Below are 14160 nucleotides of genomic sequence, written 5' to 3'. Positions count from 1 at the left end.
TAGGAGTGTAAACCCTACGGTGAATTGTACATGAACACGATCTAGAACGTGATCATGCTCCTTATCTGACTCTAATCCCGGATGATCTGAGGTGGAGCTGAGGTGGTGATGCTAGCACTGGGAAACATCATGTACCTCAAACATACTGATTTTAAAAAGAAACAAAATATGCCCCTTTTGTTCTACAGGAAAATCGTTTTCCATGAAATCAGTCCCTGGTGTCAAAATGTTGGGAACTTTATCTGGGCCTCCCGAAGACACAGTCTGTAAAAGGATCTTTCCCAACAGCACATTAGGACCTGTGAACAAAAGCACAAGATAAAGGGTGCCCTTGAAAGCACAGGCTCCGTCCTAAGGAGACATCGATCACAAATATCCACAATAACAACAGTCAGCATTCTTACACAGCATTCCTTCAGAATGAAAGAGTCCCACACAAAATGGGGTTTATTTTGTGAGTAGTAACAATTAACCAAACAAGCAAATGCCCAGAAAGGAAGGCCCGAGGTAAGTGTGGTAACTCCCAGGAGCTGAGGGATCCATGTTTCTTCCCTATCCAAGTCTAGGTAGTCTCGAGTTATTAATCAAGACTTATTCTTCCTTATGAAGTAGAAGATCTGCTCATAATTTCTTCTTTAGGGTTGAATCTGCAAGACAGAAATGCAAATCCTGCTCATGTTGAGACTTGAAAAAGGGAGAAGGAAAACCAATTGTGTCCCTTGGAATTCCTTTGCAACACAGGTATTCAGTAATTCTTGCTTTTCAGTAGAATTATAAACTTGAAGCAGAGAAGTAACTTCAGTTCACACCTCAGAATTAGTTCACACCCAGTCTCTATAGGTGTTCCACCTATTTAGTAGGAATATCTGATTATGCATGTTTTCCAGTCACAAGGGACATCACAACAGAGTTTAAGCCTGGCTCAGACACAAATGAAGGTACAATGACAACATACCATGAAGCATCTCATAAAAAAGAGGTTGAATTAACTGATCTTGGGACCCTCCCCATCTAACACAACGTTTCATACATGAAACTATGACTCCTTCTAAACAAAAAAAGGGTAATTTTCTGAAGCAGAAGTCATTGCAAGGCAGAATCTGCAAGACTATTATAACAAAAAATGACTGCTCAATGTTTTCAAGCCATGATAGGCTTGGGAAGAAAAAAAAAATGACTGAAAATATTTGCCTGCCCACTTTAGAGTTTCAGAGGTCTGAATTTATTTTCCTTCTTAAAGCCAAGTCACCATGCTTGGATTGTCTGAGTCATCTTGCGAGTAGCTTAAATGTATCTTGCCGAGCTGTGTGCAGGTTCTGTTCAGATGAGTTAGGAGAGAGAGAGATGGGAACAGAGAGATCTTGCCCCACTCACCTTCATCTCCCTAACAGTCCCTTCCACTTCCTACCGCTCCTCCAGGTGACCAGTGCAAGTGTGCCTGCTTAGCTCTCTACCTTCCATCTTTCAAATGTTTCCTGCAGAACAGTAGATGTTTTAGCAGGTATGAACATCATTTAGCTTTAGCCTAATTAAAGAATGTGCTGGATATTCTTCTTCCACCAACTTACTTTAAAAGATGCATCCCAAGAACTCTGAGTACCTTAGGAAAGTTAGCTCCTGCTCCTACCTTTTTATATCTATTTATTTACCTATACACATACATGTATACATACACGCATTTATACATACATATCTATTTATCTATCTCTATTACCTATCCTCTACTATCTATCATCTATCTTTATGTGTCTATCTGTTCTCTGGGATCCTGCAAAAAACCAGAGCCCTGAGAACAGGGCTTGCGTGCAATCATTTATTTTAAAAATCAACTCCAGGATAAAAGTGGGAAACCAGTAAGAACTGAACAAGTAAGAAATGGAAGCCACTCCCAGGTACACTGGTGAGCTAGTTGTTGCTGTAAACAACCAGGGTGCAACATCTCTGGGACCCTCGAGGAAGAGCTGTATAAACCCCAGAATAGACAACCCAAGAGACAGAGAAGGAAGAGGCTGGAGTCCACCCAGAGGTGTTGACTCTCTCACACTTCCAGGTGACAAAGAAGCCGTGGTGTAGACTGCACGGGTGACTTGGTAGAGTCAGGGTGAGATGCTGTCCATTATACTAGTCCACAGCTGGTCGCCAGAGCAAGGCTGGAGTAAGAAGGTGAGTTCATGAAGTGGGGAATAAGAGGTGCCCATGATAGTTAGCACATTTGTCATGAAGGCTGCCATCACTGTAGCCTCCAGACCAGGGCTGGCTGTGCACTCACCTCCTCCACCAAATCCTTCACTCCTGAGAAGGACTGATGGGAGAGGCAAAGCCAAGCGCAGTGTTGGGTGCTGATGCGAAGGAATGGAAGCTGGCACAGGCGAAGCAGGGAAGGTTTCTCTCATCCATGTGGTAGGCTCTTCTCTTATTTAGTTTTGTTTTGTGTGTGTGTGTGTGTGTGTGTGTGTGTGTGTGTGTGTGTGTTTCTTTGTTTTTTGCAGTGTTGGGGATTAAACCCAGGGCTACACGCGTGCTAGGCTGGTTCTCCCGCAGCCCTAGAGTTTGGTTCTTGATTTCTTTAATAAGATGGAGCTGTCTTAGGACTCTAGAGAAGCCAGTGGACAGGAACGTGGTTGCTTTCTGCCGTGGCAGCCTCCTTGCCTTGGAAGACCCACAGGAGAACCGAGGTGGAGCCAAGGAAGCAAAGCCATCACCCGGCATCCCGGGGCCGGCCTCAAGCCCAAGCAAGAGGACCCAGGTCACTCTCACAGTTCCCAACTCACTACAAATTGGGGTCCAGTGATGGGGCTGAGGGCCTACCCCAGCTAGGAATGAAAGACTGCATTTGCCTGGTGTTTTTTCTGCGCATATAGTGCCCAAAATATCTGGGGTTGAACAGGGAGTATCTGCCCTCATGGGAAACAGAGAATTGAAAATGTAAATATTCAGAATATGGGTCTGTTTTGTTTCTTTCTATTTCCAACACACATAACTGGTAAGTCCTTTTACTAACAGAGGATTAAAATAGACTGATGCGTGCTGACATGAGGACATAAAATATATATATTATATATATATATATAATACATGGAGTACATACATAAGATAGTTTAAATATAATAAGTGTGTATGTATATGAACATCCAGAAGCAAAGCCATCAATTTTATTATTTTAGGACTCATATTGCAGACAATATTTTTCATTTTTCCCTTATGCTGTGGAAAACAAAAACAGGTTGATGAAAGAGACTAACATATGAAAAGAATAATTAAGGGTCAAAGAAATCTCATTAATCAGAATATGCCCTTGCCCATCTTTCCTATAATTAAATAAATGGGCATAGTGTCGGGTCATAACCATGCTATCACTCAAGGTTCCATTGCTTTATGGCATCAGACCACAGACTGAATATGTAGGGCTGAATATGTAGCTGAATATGCAGGGGTCTCCATTACACGAAGAGGCCATGTATCTTTTTAAATGAGCAGAATAAGAATTTCCTGCTGAAGAACGACTTGACAATTTGGCTTGTCTGCCTGTGGATAAGAGACTAACTATGCACATGCATGATTTTATATCACAGGGGTATGTTGTAAGGGAAGAGTCCCTAATATTACCCAGAATCCATTGTCTCATTATTCTTCTCCACAATTCAAAGTTTCCATCTCCTTGAAACTATTCTAAAGTAAGTCCAAGCTACCCTTCCAAATACTTCTTTCCCCCAGTCTCTTCATCTACTCTAAACTTGACTCATATCTCCCTCTTCTTTTTATTTGTTATTTCAGGAACAACAAATATGTGGAAAGTTGTGTGCTAGCACTGGGAAAAAATGGAGATAGATAATACGTATTTCCTAGCTTTAAGGAATTACCAACCAATAGAAGTGTATGAGTAAATATGTTCTAATACCAGTAAAATTGTAAACATTCTCATGGCAATAATGAGTAGAGAGATACTAATTCTTACCAGGGCAGAAGGAAGATTTCTAGAAGATGTAGCATGCGAAGTGTAAAAAGAATGAGTAGGATTTTTGTAGGCAATAAAAGTGGGGAGAGCATTCCAGATTGAGGGAACAGCTTGAGCAAAGGCAAGAAGGTGAGAAATTGCTTGGTGAATTCTCTTGTGCTGAAAGATTACAATGAAATCAAACAAGCCAGTTTGTCATGAAACCAAACAAAGCCAGTTTGTGTAGAGCACTGGGTCTCTTGTCTAGGAGACTGAGCTCTATTCTGTTCCTCCTGAAATTTCTCTACTTAAAGCTAACAAAAAAGAGGAGAATGGTATGAGCAGACCTCTGTTTTAGGAAGATAATTCTAGTAGCACTAAAAAAGACTGAAAAATATAGAGATGAGGAATGTTAACAATGTCCTAAAGTGAAATCATGGTTTTTTTTCTCTCAAATCTACCCCTACACATGCATTTCTAACTCCAGTAAAGGTGTACCAATCCTTCATGTTACTCAAGCTATGAAATTTGGGATAAGCTTTGCCTCCTATGTCTCTTTCCTTTTTGTCTTCCCTCTCTTTTACATAAATCTATCCAAGTCCTGACTTTTTTCAGTACTGGCAGTCAAACCCAGGGTGTTTACCACTGAGCTGTATCCCCATCCCTTTTTATTTTTCATTTTGAAACAGGGTCTCTGTAAGTCATTAAGTTGCCCAGGCCCTCCTTCTTCAGGACTAGGATCACAGGTCTGTGCTACCATGCCCAGCTGAACCCTTTTTATTTTCTTTGCTAAATATTTTTTTACTCCGTCCAGTTTTTTTCCATTCTTAACATCTTAGAAAAGGTCCTGAGCATCCTTACCAGGTGTATCACAATAGTTTCCTGTCTGAATAGGACATTCTTGAGTAGAAAGACTGTGAAAAAAGTCATTCCAGAGCTCAGAAGAAAGTTCATGATCAGACTTGTACACACAAGATGACATTTGAAGATAGTGTAGAGGGTGATAACATCACAGTAGCAGCTACACTGACAACAACCACAGAAGAACCAAAGACAGAACCTTGGGAGATACTCTCACTTCAAAGGGGAATGATGAGGAGAAGGAGGTGGTGGCAATGCAGGAGAATGAGAAGAAACCACCAGAGAAGTCTAGACAAGCACAGCATTGATACAGAATCCAGGGATGGTGAGATTTTCTGTGAAACTGTGCAAGGATGAGTTGGGTGAGGTTGGATCTCAGGCCTGACCAATGTGATATTTCCTGATGATTTGTGGGAAGGCTGTTTCATTGGCAGATTAGGAATGAGAACCCAATTCCATCCTGCTAAAGAATGAATGAGCAGTGAGGAGCTGGTGAGAAAAATAAAAGTAAAATACATGTCCTTGTATTAAGTTCAGTAGTGAAAGAAATAAAGTTCATGCACATTTAGTCCCTAGCAAAAGTTGCCAAAACTTCCCTCCTCTTCCAACCTTTTCCCATTCCCCACTTCACATTCCTTCAAAGAGAAAAAAAGGAAGCTGCTGGGATGCTAATCTCCAGCTACAAACCACACCAAGTTTCCATATCTCTGGGATATAAACTCATCCTCTGGGCTGCAGGCAGTCCATCCTCACACTGACCTGCCCTTGCTGACTGTCAGGAATAGTCTCTGTCAGCCAAAGACATTAGGAAGCAGGGTTGCATGGTAAAGTCTGCAGCACTCCTAAATACAAGACCCCAGACAAGTAAAAGAAAGAGAAAAAAGAAAAAGAAAGTCAAGGGATGAAAAGTTGCTTTATCCCTCACACTTCTCCCATGGCCAGAATTATAAAATAAGGATTCCAGTCTAGAAAAATAAAGGCTTATCTAGACGCATGATGGATATAGTCAGAACACCCCGATTCAGTCAGGATATTAGAGCCAAGAGCCAAGCGTTGGAGCTTAAAACAGGTTGGATCCCTTGTCCGTGTCATTGTAGCAAACTGTCGTTTTCTGAGGCCTTGCAAAGCCAACCTTTGTGGAGAGGAAGGGGTCTCAAATCCTTCTAGGCGGCATGCCACTTCAGAAGGAAGAGCTCAGTTACTATGATAGTTAATCAATTTGATTGGCTTGAGAGAAGCCTAGGACTTAGTAAAACTCACTTCTGTGTGCACCTGTGTAGATCATAAGGTGTAAGCTTAGGGACTATGTCTTATCCCTAGCTCCTTTCTCTCTGGTTCTTTTCAAGCTCTCTGCTTCCTGCTGACATGAACTAAGCCTCCTTGGTCCATCATACCCTTCTGTCATGGTGTTGCCGTGGTGTTTCTGCCTTGGATGGCCAGCTTACCATGGACTGAATCCTCTGAATATGTGATCAAAAAAAAAAAAAAAACCTCTCCTCCTCTAAGTTGCAGATGTCTGATAGTCGGTCCTGGCAGTGGGAAAGCTGACCTGCACAGTTGCAGTTGCCCTCCGCTCTTGCTGCCACCTCAGCACAGAGAAAAAAATAACCTTCCTCACACAGAATGGAAGAGGGTACTTGGTTCTACGAGATAGAAATGAAATAAACTGCTTTCTGTTAAATACCATGAGAAAATTATTAATTTAGGACAGAAACAGAAATATAAACATTATCATTTTGAAAGCATTTATTCTGAAACAGACCATCTGGCAGAGCCCTGCAGACCACACTTGGAGAAGCGGAGCGTATGCGACTCCACGGCGGCTCTTCCATAATCCAGAGGAAGGGAAAACGCAAGGCTCTGGAGGAGAGTACTTTGCCGTAGGGACATCTGCTAGATATCTGTCACATGTCTTCTAGAGGCGGGCCTGCTTTTACAAATGCTGTTTTATGAAAACTAAAGTTCCAAAACAAGAGGTGGGTTTCAGAGTGCCTCTGTTTAAAAATGGATTTCTTTCCTTGGGCACCTAATTCTAAAAGAAGATCCATATACGAATACACAGAGCATTAATCACTTCACATAAAGGATGGGGAAAGATGAGGAGGGAGGTGGGAAGTCTGATGAGTGAACAGCTACAATTAATTATAGATTAACCCCCAAATGGGAAATATAGGAAGCTGAATTTATAAAGTAAATGCGTGCTCTTTTTTTGTGAAATGTCACATTTGTACAGAAAGGAGAAATAATTATAATTTGGAAAGTATTTCCCTCTCTCTGGAGATGGATAAAGCCCTAGTGATATACAGAGCGGAGGACAACTTGCACCCAGAAAAGAAGAAAGGCTGACAGCAACTTAAAGAAGTGGTCTGATTCCCCTGAGGAGCTCAGTGAACTGTTTTAACCCAGCTGTCCTCCACTGTCAATATACCCCTGCACATAATTTTGCTTGCGGCCTCTCCTTTTGCTTTAAGGGGCTATTGTTAGCTGAACATCAGTTCTGTGTTGGCCTTTTCCCAAATCTCCTTCCCCCGTATTACATACCACCATCCAATGTTGGATGCTCAAAATCCATAGAACAAAGTCCTCAGCCTACTATAGCAAATTTCTGGCTAGGTCAACAGAACTTGATCTTGATAACCTTTATAATTCTTATAATTTCATTCCCACCTTGGTCTTACTCAAGACCATTAGAAACCCACCCAGCGAAGTATAATTGCTAGGTACACAGCCATTCAGCAAAGGCCACATTAAACATCAAACTGCATTAGTAGGAGGCACCGCTTCCTATTTACCCAGGCAGAGGCTATGAACGACTCAAATCCTGGTGCAAATAGCGGCATTTGACAACTAGAAGCTCAGGACTGATCAGGAACGTGTGGGCGGCAGCTACTCAATCCCTAATTACCTGTTAATCTGAGCAGTAATTCAGATTACACAGGGTGCATGTGTTCACTGTCTCATCAAATCAAACCCTTTAATGTGTATATTACAAGTGAAAAGGAAAAAGCCCTAGAACAGAGCTCTATGGCGTATGTGTGCTATTGTGTTTTCCTTTTAAAATGAAAGGTCTTAACATATGAGTAGTTTTTCTAAACTGAAATCTCAGCGTTCGGGTTTTACTGCAGTGGTGGCAATTTGTGACAGACAAGTGGGTTTGGGGTTGCAGTTTGTCACTTTTTCTCTCAAAATTTTTCCATCGCTGCCCTTGAGCAATCCAAATCCTTAGGAGAATTTGGGCCCTTAGTGATTATTTGTATATTCCTTATATTTTTAAAAGTTTGACAACTAATCATGTTTCTAAAAGGCAGTACATGAATGTGATAAAATAAAAACCAGATAAATAATTACATTTTAGGAATAATGAAAAGAAGCATCCCTTGATAGTATTTTTGCAGCTTCTGCCTTTGTTTACTTGGAGTTTGTAACAATTAATTGAGATATGTCAACTTGCTTGGATTAAGAAACCCCTAGCAAGTTAGTAAAGCACACTTTTGGGTGTGTCTAGGTGGGTCCTAGTACATGGTTTTAGGTGCTCTGTACGGTCCCTGACACTTCCCCTGCTCTGCTTCCCAGCCATCATGAACTAAGCAACATTGCTCTGTCATACTCTTCAGCCATTGTATTTCTTCCTTGGAACCAGCTGACCATGGACTGAATCCCCTAAAACCATGATCCAAATTAAATGTTTAAATTGTGGATGTCAGGCATTGCGTCTCACCACCATGAATGCTAACAGCATCCAAACATACTGTTGTTGGTTGTTAGGAGTTTGCGTTGGAGTCTTTCCCAGATCTTATCCTCTATGCCACACACCACCTCTAATGGGAAACCTAAAAATTCCACAGAGCAAATTCCTCTGTCTGGAGCAGTGAACTTCTGGGAAGGGTAGCAGGACTTCACAGGCCAGATTTTAACCTGAGTCCTGAAATGCTTGAACACTCTGCTGTTTTTTCTGTCCAAATCTATTACCTACTTACAACAACTCATCCAGACAAATTATATTACTGAATGAATGAAAAAAAACCATTTGGCTATGCTTCTTATAAACTATTAGCCATGAAAGAGACTATATTTGTTTGTATAAAATATATTAATATTCAAGTTAGTAAATATGCAGGTACATAAATATGCATAATTAATATACATAAACATGCAAGTTAATGAATACGCTTTCAAGTCTCAGCATTCCACGAAACACTAAAGAAGAGAGTTCATTTTTAATGTACCTCCGAAGATCTTAAAAACTTCCTTTAAAAATTTTCTTCTTACCAAACTAGCAATTATCCCCTCAAGCCTTATTCTTTTCCTTTTCTCTGTAACCCCATAAAATTCCTCCCTACACACAGGCACACAGTTCCTTCCCTCTCTTCCTCAGCACTTTTTTTATATTAGTATATGTCTGCAGTAATAATATATACATCTATCATGGGGAACTAGTACATGTACAGAACACATCCCAATTTTCCCCTCCCCTCCCCCTCTCTTCCTGTTCCCTCCAACTCTTGGACACCCTTCCCATTTGCAAACCTTTATTTTTTTTCTTCTTCAATTCTTTTTTCCCAATTTCTTTCCCTCCCCTTGCTCCCCCTCCCTGTCTTTTATTCTCTCATCCATTTGAAAAAGATGTCCCCACTTCTTATTTATCTATCCCCTATTTTACAAGATAGATAGATAGACAGTGATAGACAGATAGATGACAGACATAGATATAGATTGTTTTAGTTTTTCATGTAAGAGAAACCATGCAACAGTTAAACTTGTGTGTCTAACTGATTTCACTTAATATTGTGGTCTCAAGGTACACCCATTTACCTATGAATGCCTCCAGTTTATCATTCTTTGTGGCAGAGTAGTACTCTCTTGGGTATAAATAGTACATTTTCTTTATCCTCTCATCTATTAATTGATAGATAGGCTGTTTCTGAGTTTTATCTGTTCATCTGTCGATGGGCATACAGACCGTTTCCAAGCTCAGCACTTTATTATATAGCTCAATGTAACCTTTCTGGGTTCTTCTCTATCCCACATCTAAACTAAAGAAAGACCAAAGTCCTCAGACTGAAAGAGCCTGTCAGTCCCACAGGGAATAAACCTTAAAAATAACTTCACACATAGTGATATAAAAATAAAACTCCACAGTGTCAAGGTGACAAGACAATCCTACAAGGCAGAATAAGAGTCAGAGAGATTCCCTACAAATGATGAGATTCAGATCAACATGAGACTGCTTATGAAGCACAGCAATTTCAAGGAAACAATGTCATAATAGCTTAGGAGGGCTCAGGAAAAGTAAATTCAAACTTAAGAGTTCAAAATGAGCCAAACCAACACTCTGAGTTCAAAATGAATTCTCACATAAGCTGTCAGGAAAATTTATTTCCTGCTCTTGAATGGAGAGAAGAGTGAGAACATAAGAAAAACCTATCAAAGGATACATACCAGCAGCAAGAAAAATGAACCCAAAAGGTAATAAAAGGCTATAGGCAGAAAGGAGAATGTAGTACTTGTGTCTTATTTTTATAATTAGGAAGTACTCTTTTTCCAGAGGAGAAAGGTAGGAAAACACAATTTAATTTTATCTTCACATAATATGGCATCACTGTTTACAAAATGCTTTCAGATAGTAGCCAGAATGACAGGACCAACAAAACTCTGATTTAAGAGGGAACAGTATTAGGGAAAGTATGCATCACAGGAAGACTTAGAAATGCAATCCCCGAGTCTAACCATAGACTTTACTTCTTGCCATGGAAGGTGGCTGCCTCCTAACAATGTCAGTAGGTCCGAGGAGGGCGATGAAGATGAAATTTAGTAGGCTGCCTTTCTTATTTTCCCTATCAAGCTGGACTCGATTATGGATTGCAGATAAGCAGGTGAACTGACGTACCATCAGTGCCTCAGATCAGCTGCTCCTCTGAGTGGGGACTCAGGAGACGTCAGAGGCCTTCTGTCATCAGGTTATACTAGCAGAGCTACCACTCTGCCCAGAAGGCCTTCTAATGAAAGATCTCAGGCTCCACAAAGGCTGCTGTTGAGAAACTCATGGTGCTATTGCTTGTGTCATATGCCACGAATTTAATGCTTGGAATCTCTCACTTGAACTTTTTTATGCCATCCCTGGTGTATAAAAGCAGCTGCCAAAAAGCAGACATTTTCCTGTCTCTAAAAATAAAATGCTGGCAACATTTCACACCACCGTGCCAAAACCTGGCCCTTCCTAGGATAAACAATAGGTAGCCAAGCTCACTGGAGGCAAATACTGAGTCCTAAAGTCTGTCTCTGTTAGCCTGAAATGCCAAGGTCAGGCCATGTGCAACTAAAAGCCAGCAGGCCAGAGGAGGCCCTCCCTCCTCCACTGCTGATGGAGGACAGCTGCTGTCCTAGCCTGGGGCCAGGTGTGGCTGAGAGAGGACAGCCTCAGGTTTCCCCAGAGACCTTGGCCCAGCAAAGGTCACAGAGCCGCTAGCAGGTCCTCCCCAGAGCAACGGACCTAAAGGCCTGGGCTGTCCCGGGCAGGGAAAGCTCCCTGCAAGGAAAGCTTCCTAAGCATCTATTGCTACTCATCTCTCAGCCGCGCTCACCACCTGTCAAAGCCCCTCTCGCCCAGCCTAAGGGCTCTCACCTGCATAGGCGGGAGCCACAAAAGCACCTTCGCATGTGAATGCTAGAAGAACAGTATGCCCATTCTAATGGCTTCCCAATTGCTCACATACTTCTACAGCACGTGTTCGGGCCCCCGTGCCTCGTCATTAGGGTTCAAATCTTCCCTAGACCATAAACTTGGCTTTTTGCTGGTTTGGGGACTTAAGAGGGCTAAGAGGGGGTTAGGGGAGGAGTGAGCCTAAATATAGCAAATATTTGCAGGCATAATCACTGCATAAACATGCTTCAGTGGAGCAGAGCAGAGGGCTGACCCAGATGACGGATGTCACTCACCCCCGTGTCACATCATAAATAAAACTGAATGAGCCCATTCTCCCGCAAAGCCAGAGTGATGCCAGGCTATAAATATGTGTGATGTCATCATTCCTGAAAGACTTCAATTTTTCCAGGTAAATAGCTTCAGTAAAAAAGTTAAGTAGAGCTGTTCTTGCGATTACGGAATAATAACCGTTGCTTTTTGGTGTTTAGTCTATGGACAGGAAAAGGAAGAAAAGGAAAAACAAGTCCCGTTTTCCGAGGCTCCTGTTCATGGAAATCTCCTTTGTGCCAGGCCGGGTTCATTCTCATTCAAAAAGTGACAGCCTTCTCTGAGTGGCGGACCCGGACCCAGACGGAGCGCCATAAGTCCTGTCTGCTCCTCCAGGCCTGTGTAAGGAAGGCAGCAGACAGAGCCTTGTCACCCAAGTTCAGGCCCCTCCCACCAGCCCTGCTGGGCTAGATCAGCTCCTCAGCGCTCCAAGCCCGTCTCTTAGTAACGGAAAGAAAGAAAAAATTTGCACACCTCGCCCCCTTACTATACTCATTTGAAAAAAATTCTTTGAATGTGAGGCTGTGAGCCTGGGTGTCTCTCTGGGTGTTTACGCAAAGTCCGGGGCTCGAGCTCTGCGCCGCTCCTGCTGACCGCATTAGGAATGGCACCCCAGAAACGCGCCAGCATCTGACAAGCTCTTCCTCTGCCCTACGCATTGCTGCGAAGAACACCCCTTCGCACCCGTCCTCTCCAGCCACTGCAGCAATCTCATGACCCGGAACTCCCAAACCATTGTCCGTGCTACGATACATGCTCATTTTGGAGCAGCTTTGCAGCTTCCATGGTATTCATCTGAATGCACGCAAACCCTTTCCCAAGTTCACGCAGCTGCTTCTTTCCCAGGGATGGCCTTCCTCCTGTGCTTCCTCCCCTCCAAAACTCAGGGTGGCCCCAGCTCCATCAGACTGCTTTGAGCCCAGCAGGGAAAAGTTGAGGATCCCTTGGCACTAGCCCCTGGGAAGTCTCCCTCTGGTTTGGTGGGGTGAGTCACAGGCTCCTTGACCATCCTGTCTGAGGAGGCCAGGGCTGCCTTGTAAGGTCTGCGCTCCGTGTCCATCCACCTCCCTGTGTCAGGCTGTTCACTGCCAGGACAGCCTAAGTCCTAAAACTCAGCACATTCCTCAGGCGTTGGATCGTTTTTCCTTGTTATTACTTCGCTTTTCTTTTATGCAGCACCTGGTTTCATTTTTAAAAACCCAAATAAAATCACACGGCTGTGGCTGCGGCGGGGATAGCAGAATAGGAAGACAAGCAATAGAAAAGGAAGGAGTGAAACCTAGGTTAGGGGGAGGGAAGAAAAGGGTAGCGCTCCCCCAAAAGGCAGGATCCAGGGCTTCGACAAAGAGGGAAGTGCAGAGGAAAGGCTGGAGTAGGAAAACGAATGAATTCAGTTTGACGCGAGGGCCGGTTCTCCACCACCTACTCCTTAAATTAGGCTGTAGGACTGCGGAGCCACGGACCTCCCCAACGCCCTCCACTTTCCGAGTCTCCTCAATAAGTCGGCAGGCTTCTCTTTGGTACAGATTCTAAGGCGCTTTCCAGGTATCCGATTCTGCAGCTCCATAAATCTGCCCATTCTCTTTTTCTTGCGAACTCTAACCCATGTGTGAGGAATATTTTCCACGCGCTAACATGCGTGTTGTTTCGATTTTTCCCTGAGGGACAGACACTGGCGAAGGTATAGGTAGACCCAACTATACCAATGCTCCTCCTGGTCGTGTTGCATTTCGGTGCCCAGGCTGTTTCTGTAAGTTTACGTTGATTTTTAGAATTAAAACAGCCTTCTAACAAGCTATATCTCGCACACAGTGGGACACAGATCCTGGAGGACGAATGAGCGATAAGGATCACCGCGAACTACGTTTCCTTGGAGTCCGGAGGCACAGTAATGACAGCCTCGGACCAGGAGCCTTAGGTCTTAAACTCGGAACTTCAACCCGGAGTCTGATCCAGGCTGGCCAGGGCAAAAATCCTGGAGGTTCCGGAGCCGCTCCAGGGCCGCATTCCCGATGCACGGTGTTGGCGAGCTTAATGGAGACCATATGCCGAGTTCCCGGGAATCAGACCAGATGGCTCCCGGGGAGTGTGTTTTAGCTCAACCTGAGGCAAAGGGACGCGAACGATCACTAGGGGGCGGGGGCAGGCACGGACACCGCGGCCGAGAGACTTTTCGTTATTTGTTCTCTTCGGCAGCAATCGTAAATCGAAGCGTGGTACGCGGGAGCCCGTGCGAGCAGCGGGAGCAGGGAGCGCACGCGGAGGGAGAAGGGGAGCACGAGGAGGAGGAGGACGCTGCTTCCGCCAACCGGACGCGGCTCTGCCCCTGCCCGCACAGCCGCGGCTGGGGCCCGGGTGCCCGCCCCGCGCCCAGGTCCTTCCCGGGCCTGCTCCG

At 43.7% G+C, this 14160-nt stretch overlaps 1 protein-coding gene across 3 annotated transcripts in view; it reads right to left on the bottom strand.

The window, feature by feature from the left end:
• Positions 1 to 410: 410 nt before the first annotated feature.
• LOC102007039 (chromosome unknown open reading frame, human C4orf51) overlaps positions 411 to 14160 on the bottom strand; it is a 40611-nt gene continuing 26861 nt past the window's right edge. For 2 of the 3 annotated variants that reach the window (XM_005386652.2, XM_005386650.2), the window contains one exon: positions 411 to 647. The gene's annotated coding sequence lies outside the window, so the exon portion shown is untranslated. Of the gene's footprint in view, positions 670 to 14160 lie in introns of all 3 variants that reach the window. The other variant, XM_005386651.2, reaches the window with a different exon arrangement.

The sequence above is a fragment of the Chinchilla lanigera genome, unplaced genomic scaffold, assembly GCF_000276665.1.
Source record: "Chinchilla lanigera isolate Chin_1 unplaced genomic scaffold, ChiLan1.0 scaffold00027, whole genome shotgun sequence".
Lineage (NCBI taxonomy): Eukaryota > Metazoa > Chordata > Mammalia > Rodentia > Chinchillidae > Chinchilla > Chinchilla lanigera.
This window is presented reverse-complemented; position numbering and strand designations above follow the sequence as displayed.